Raw genomic sequence first — 6600 nt, forward strand, 5'->3', positions numbered from 1 at the left:
TGGATCTATGTATGTGTGTGATGTGGTTCTATGTTTGTGTGTAATGTGGTTCTATGTCTGTGTGTAATGTGGATCTATGTCTGTGTGTGATGTGGATCTATGTTTGTGTGTGATGTGGTTCTATGTTTGTGTGTGATGTGGATCTATGTTTGTGTGTGATGTGGTTCTATGTTTGTGTGTAATGTGGTTCTATGTCTGTGTGTAATGTGGATCTATGTCTGTGTGTGATGTGGATCTATGTTTGTGTGTGATGTGGATCTATGTTTGTGTGTGATGTGGTTCTATGTCTGTGTGTAATGTGGTTCTATGTCTGTGTGTAATGTGGTTCTATGTCTGTGTGTAATGTGGATCTATGTCTGTGTGTGATGTGGATCTATGTTTGTGTGTGATGTGGATCTATGTTTGTGTGTGATGTGGTTCTATGTCTCTGTGTAATGTGGTTCTATGTCTGTGTGTAATGTGGTTCTATGTGTGTGTGTGTGATGTGGTTCTATGTTTGTGTGTGATGTGGTTCTATGTTTGTGTGTGATGTGGTTCTATGTCTGTGTGTAATGTGGTTCTATGTCTGTGTGTGATGTGCTTCTATGTCTGTGTGTGATGTGGTACTATGTTTCTGTGTGATGTGGTTCTATGTCTGTGTGTGATGTGGTTCTATGTCTGTGTGTGATATGGTTTTATGCCTGTGTGTGATGTGGTTCTATGTCTGTGTGTTATGTGGTTATATATCTGTGTGTTATGTGGTTCTATGTATGTGTGTGAAGCGGTTTTGTTTGTGTGTGTGTGATGTAGTTTTATGTTTTTTTGTGTGTGTGTGTGTGATGTGGTTCTATGTCTGTGTGTAATGTGGTTCTATGTCTGTGTGTGATGTGGTTCTATGTCTGTGTGTGATGTGGTTCTATGTCTGTGTGCGATGTGGTTCTATGTCTGTCTGTGTGTGATGTGGTTTTATGTCTGTGTGTGTGATGTGGTTTTATGTTTGTTTGTGTGTGATGTGGTTTTATGTATGTGTGTGATGTGGTTCTATGTTTGTGTGTGATGTGGTTCTATGTTTGTGTGTGATGTGGTTCTATGTTTGTGTGATGTGGTTCTATGTTTGTGTGTGATGTGAATCTATGTCTATGTGTGAAGTGGATCTATGTCTGTGTGTGATGTGGTTCTATGTTTGTGTGTGATGTGGTTCTATGTTTGTGTGTGATGTGGATCTATGTTTGTGTGATGTGGTTCTATGTTTGTGTGTGATGTGGTTCTATGTCTGTGTGTAATGTGGTTCTATGTCTGTGTGTGATGTGGTTCTATGTCTGTGTGTGATGTGGTTCTATGTCTGTGTGCGATGTGGTTCTATGTCTGTCTGTGTGTGATGTGGTTTTATGTCTGTGTGTGATGTGGTTTTATGTCTGTGTGTGATATGGTTTTATGTCTGTGTGTGATGTGGTTCTATGTTTGTGTGTGATGTGGTTCTATGTCTGCATGTGATGTGGTTCTATGTCTGCATGTGATGTGGTTCTATGTCTATGTGTGATGTGGATCTATGTTTGTGTGTAATGTGGTTCTATGTCTGTGTGTGATGTGGTTCTATGTCTGTGTGTAATGTGGTTCTATGTCTGTGTGTGATGTGGATCTATGTCTGTGTGTGATGTGGATCTATGTTTGTGTGTGATGTGGTTCTATGTTTGTGTGTGATGTGGTTCTATGTTTGTGTGTGATGTGGTTCTATGTTTGTGTGTGATGTGGTTCTATGTCTATGTGTGAAGTGGATCTATGTCTGTGTGTGATGTGGTTCTATGTTTGTGTGTGATGTGGTTCTATGTTTGTGTGTGATGTGGTTCTATGTTTGTGTGTGATGTGGTTCTATGTTTGTGTGTGATGTGAATCTATGTTTGTGTGTGATGTGGTTCTATGTTTGTGTGTGATGTGGATCTATGTTTGTGTGTGATGTGGATCTATGTTTGTGTGTAATGTGAATCTATGTTTGTGGGTGATGTGGTTCTATGTCTGTGTGTAATGTGGATCTATGTCTGTGTGTGATGTGGATCTATGTTTGTGTGTAATGTGGTTCTATGTTTGTGTGTGATGTGGATCTATGTTTGTGTGTGATGTGGATCTATGTTTGTGTGTAATGTGGTTCTATGTCTGTGTGTAATGTGGATCTATGTATGTGTGTGATGTGGATCTATGTTTGTGTGTGATGTGGTTCTATGTTTGTGTGTGATGTGGATCTATGTTTGTGTGTGATGTGGATCTATGTATGTGTGTGATGTGGTTCTATGTTTGTGTGTAATGTGGTTCTATGTCTGTGTGTAATGTGGATCTTTGTCTGTGTGTGATGTGGATCTATGTTTGTGTGTGATGTGGTTCTATGTTTGTGTGTGATGTGGATCTATGTTTGTGTGTGATGTGGTTCTATGTTTGTGTGTAATGTGGTTCTATGTCTGTGTGTAATGTGGATCTATGTCTGTGTGTGATGTGGATCTATGTCTGTGTGTGATGTGGATCTATGTTTGTGTGTGATGTGGATCTATGTTTGTGTGTGAAGTGGTTCTATGTCTGTGTGTAATGTGGTTCTATGTCTGTGTGTAATGTGGTTCTATGTCTGTGTGTGATGTGGTTCTATGTCTGTGTGTGATGTGGTTCTATGTCTGTGTGCGATGTGGTTCTATGTCTGTCTGTGTGTGATGTGGTTTTATGTCTGTGTGTGATATGGTTTTATGTCTGTGTGTGATATGGTTTTATGTCTGTGTGTGATGTGGTTCTATGTTTGTGTGTGATGTGGTTCTATGTCTGTGTGTGATGTGGATCTATGTGTGTGTGTGATGTGGTTTTATGTCTGTGTGTGATATGGTTTTATGTCTGTGTGTGATATGGTTTTATGTCTGTGTGTGATGTGGTTCTATGTCTGTGTGTGATGTGGTTCTGTGTCTGTGTGTGATGTGGTACTATGTTTCTGTGTGATGTGGTTCTATGTCTGTGTGTGGTGTGGTTCTATGTCTGTGTGTGATATGGTTTTATGTCTGTGTGTGATGTGGTTCTGTGTCTGTGTGTGATGTGGTACTATGTTTCTGTGTGATGTGGTTCTATGTCTGTGTGTGGTGTGGTTCTATGTCTGTGTGTGATATGGTTTTATGTCTGTGTGTGATGTGGTTCTATGTTTGTGTGTGATGTGGTTCTATGTCTGTGTGTTATGTGGTTATATGTCTGTGTGTTATGTGGTTCTTTGTATGTGTGTGAAGCGGTTTTGTTTGTGTGTGTGTGATGTAGTTTTATGTTTGTGTGTGTGTGTGTGATGTGGTTTTATGTATGTGTGTGATGTGGTTCTATGTTTGTGTGTGTGTGTGTGATGTAGTTTTATGTTTGTGTGTGATGTTGTTCTATGTTAGTGTGTGTGATGTGGTTTTATGTTTGTTTGTGTGTGATGTGGTTTTATGTATGTGTGTGATGTGGCTCAAAGTTTGTGTGTGATGTGGTTTTATGTTTGTGTGTCTGATGTGGTTTTATGTATGTGTGTGATGTAGTTCTATGTTTGTGTGTGTGATGTGGTTTTATGTATGTGTGTGATGTGGTTCTATGTTTGTGTGTGTGTGTGATGTAGTTCTATTTTTTGTGTGATGTGGTTCTATGTATGTGTGTGAAGCGGTTCTATGTTTGTGTGTGTGATGTGGTTTTATGTTTGTGTGTGTGATGTCGTTTTAAGTTTGTGTGTGATGTGGTTTTATGTATGTGTGTGATGTGGTTTTATGTTTGTGTGTGATGTGGTTTTATGTATGTGTGTGATGTGGTTCTATGTTTGTGTGTGTGATGTGGTTTTATGTATGTGTGTGATGTGGTTCTATGTTTGTGTGTGTGTGTGTGTGTGTGATGTAGTTTTATGTTTGTGTGTGATGTGGTTTTATGTATGTGTGTGATGTGGTTTTATGTTTGTGTGTGATATGGTAATATGTTTGTGTGTGATGTGGGTTTATGTATGTGTGATGTGGTTCTATGTTTGTGTGTGTGATGTAGTTTTAAGTATTGTGTGATGTAGTTTTATGTTTGTGTGTGATGTAGTTTTATGTTTGTATGTGATGTGGTTTTATGTTTGTGTGTGATATGGTAATATGTTTGTGTGTGATGTGGTTCTAAGTTTGTGTGTGATGTGATCTATGTTTGTGTGTGTGTGTGTGATGTGGTTCTATGTTTGTTTGTTTGTGTGTGATGTGGTTTTATGTTTGTGTGTGATGTGGTTCTACATTTGTGTGTGATGTGGTTATATGTCTGTGTGTGATGTGGTTCTGTGTTTGTTTGTGTGTGATGTGGTTTTATGTTAGTTTGTGTGTGTGATGTGGTTCTAAGTTTGTGTGTGATGTGCTTCTACGTTTGTGTGTGATGTGGTTATATGTCTGTGTGTGATGTGGTTCTATGTTTCTGTGTGATGTGGTTCTATGTTTGTGTGTAATGTGGTCTATGTTTGTTTGTTTGTATGTGTGATGTGGTTTATGTTTGTGTGTGATGTGGTTCTATGTTTGTGTGTGATGTGGTTCTTTGTTTGTTTGTGTGTGTGTGATGTGCTTCTATGTTTGTGTGTGTGATGTGGTTCTTTGTTTGTGTGTATGTGTGTGAAGTGGTTTTATATTTGTTTGTGTGTGATGTGGTTCTGTGTGTGTGTGATGTGGTTCTGTTTGTTTGTTTGTGTGTGTGTGTGTGTGATGTGGTTCTATGTTTGTGTGTTATGTGGTTCTACATTTGTGTGTGATGTGGTTATATGTCTGTGTATGATGTGGTTCTACATTTGTGTGTGATGTGGTTCTATGTCTGTGTGTGATGTGGTTTAAAATTTATGTTTGTGAGCAATGTGGTGTTATGTCTGTGTGTGATGTGGTTTTATGTTTGTGTGTGATATGGTTCTATGTATGTGTGTGATGTGGTTCTGTTTGTGTGATTATTTTTGCATGTGATGTGGTTCTATGTTTGTGTGCAATTTGGTTCTATGTCTGTGTGTGTTGTTGTTTTATATTTGTGTGCGATGTGGTTCAATGTTTGTTTGGATCCAATGTGCCATGAAATGAACAAATCTGACATGGGTCTACCAAAGGTAAATACTAAATATCAAACCGTTTGAGAAAATAGCATTTTTACCAAAAATTTCCAAAATATTCTCTCAAAACAAATGAGTAAAATATCATCACAAAATATGTATCTACAAACCAAGTATAAAAACAATTGAGCTTTTAGTTCATAAGAGGAATATAAAAATATAATTATTGATGGATAATGGATGAGGACGATGAGGGACGATTAACTACATGAACAGCTCTGCTTTGTTATCTACAATGTAAGAAAACCACAAAAATGTACATGAGTGACGACTAACGGCAGGTAGAGCAGAGCTAAGAATGACTGAGAATAGATAGACAGACAGACAGACAGACAGACAGACAGACAGACAGACAGACAGACAGCCACTATGATTACATCATAATCACTATAGTCTGTAACGATAGTGAGACTAAGGTTTTATTATGTAAATTTGGGTAGCAACCACAAGCGTGCTACACTCGTGTACATTCTTATACTCGTACTCTTTTCAATTCACTGTTGACACACTAATATATCTATCAAACATATCAGTTTGTTGACAGATATTTATACTGTTATGTGGATAAGCATGGGACAATGTTTGGTGTTTGTAATTAGTGATGCAATTGCAATTGTGTATATTAAGCAAACATATACTACAAATTACCTTATCAACTACTTCTACATTAGCCCCTGCTGACAACAATGCCTCAACTGATTTATTATCACCTTCTCCTGCTGCATAGTGAAGTGGAGTCTTGTTGTCCTGAAACAAATATAATACTGTGTTAAATGACACAAATACAGTGTAGAGTAAACTTTCAGACCATACAAGCAGGCTTGACATAATTCATTTACATGATACGTGAATTGTAGAAACATGAATTTGTGATGTTCTATGTTTGTGTGTGATGTTGTTGTATGTTTGTCTGTGTGTGTGATGTGGTTCTATGTATGTGTGTGATGTGGTTCTATGTTTGTGTGTGATGTGGTTCTATGTTTGTGTGTGATGTGGTTCTATGTTTGTGTGTGATGTGAATCTATGTTTGTGTGTGATGTGGTTCTATGTTTGTGTGTGATGTGGTTCTATGTTTGTGTGTGATGTGGTTCTATGTCTATGTGTGAAGTGGATCTATGTCTGTGTGTGATGTGGTTCTATGTTTGTGTGTGATGTGGTTCTATGTTTGTGTGTGATGTGGTTCTATGTTTGTGTGTGATGTGGTTCTATGTTTGTGTGTGATGTGAATCTATGTTTGTGTGTGATGTGGTTCTATGTTTGTGTGTGATGTGGATCTATGTTTGTGTGTGATGTGGATCTATGTTTGTTTGTGTGTAATGTGAATCTATGTTTGTGGGTGATGTGGTTCTATGTCTGTGTGTAATGTGATTCTATGTCTGTGTGTGATGTGGATCTATGTTTGTGTGTAATGTGGTTCTATGTTTGTGTGTGATGTGGATCTATGTTTGTGTGTGATGTGGATCTATGTTTGTGTGTAATGTGGTTCTATGTCTGTGTGTAATATGGATCTATGTCTGTGTGTGATGTGGATC

The 6600-nt window shown here is 38.0% G+C and overlaps 1 protein-coding gene across 1 annotated transcript in view; it reads right to left on the reverse strand.

Annotated features, from left to right (window-relative positions):
• LOC102803837 (uncharacterized) overlaps positions 1-5778 on the reverse strand; it is a 30752-nt gene extending 24974 nt beyond the window's left edge. Inside the window, exon 1 of the mRNA XM_085494401.1 lies at positions 5717-5778. The gene's annotated coding sequence lies outside the window, so the exon portion shown is untranslated. The remainder of the gene's footprint in view (positions 1-5716) is intronic.
• Between the last annotated feature and the right edge of the window lie 822 nt (positions 5779-6600).

The sequence above is a fragment of the Saccoglossus kowalevskii genome, chromosome 20 (assembly GCF_978046115.1).
Source record: "Saccoglossus kowalevskii chromosome 20, keSacKowa6.1, whole genome shotgun sequence".
Classification (NCBI taxonomy): Eukaryota; Metazoa; Hemichordata; class Enteropneusta; family Harrimaniidae; genus Saccoglossus; species Saccoglossus kowalevskii.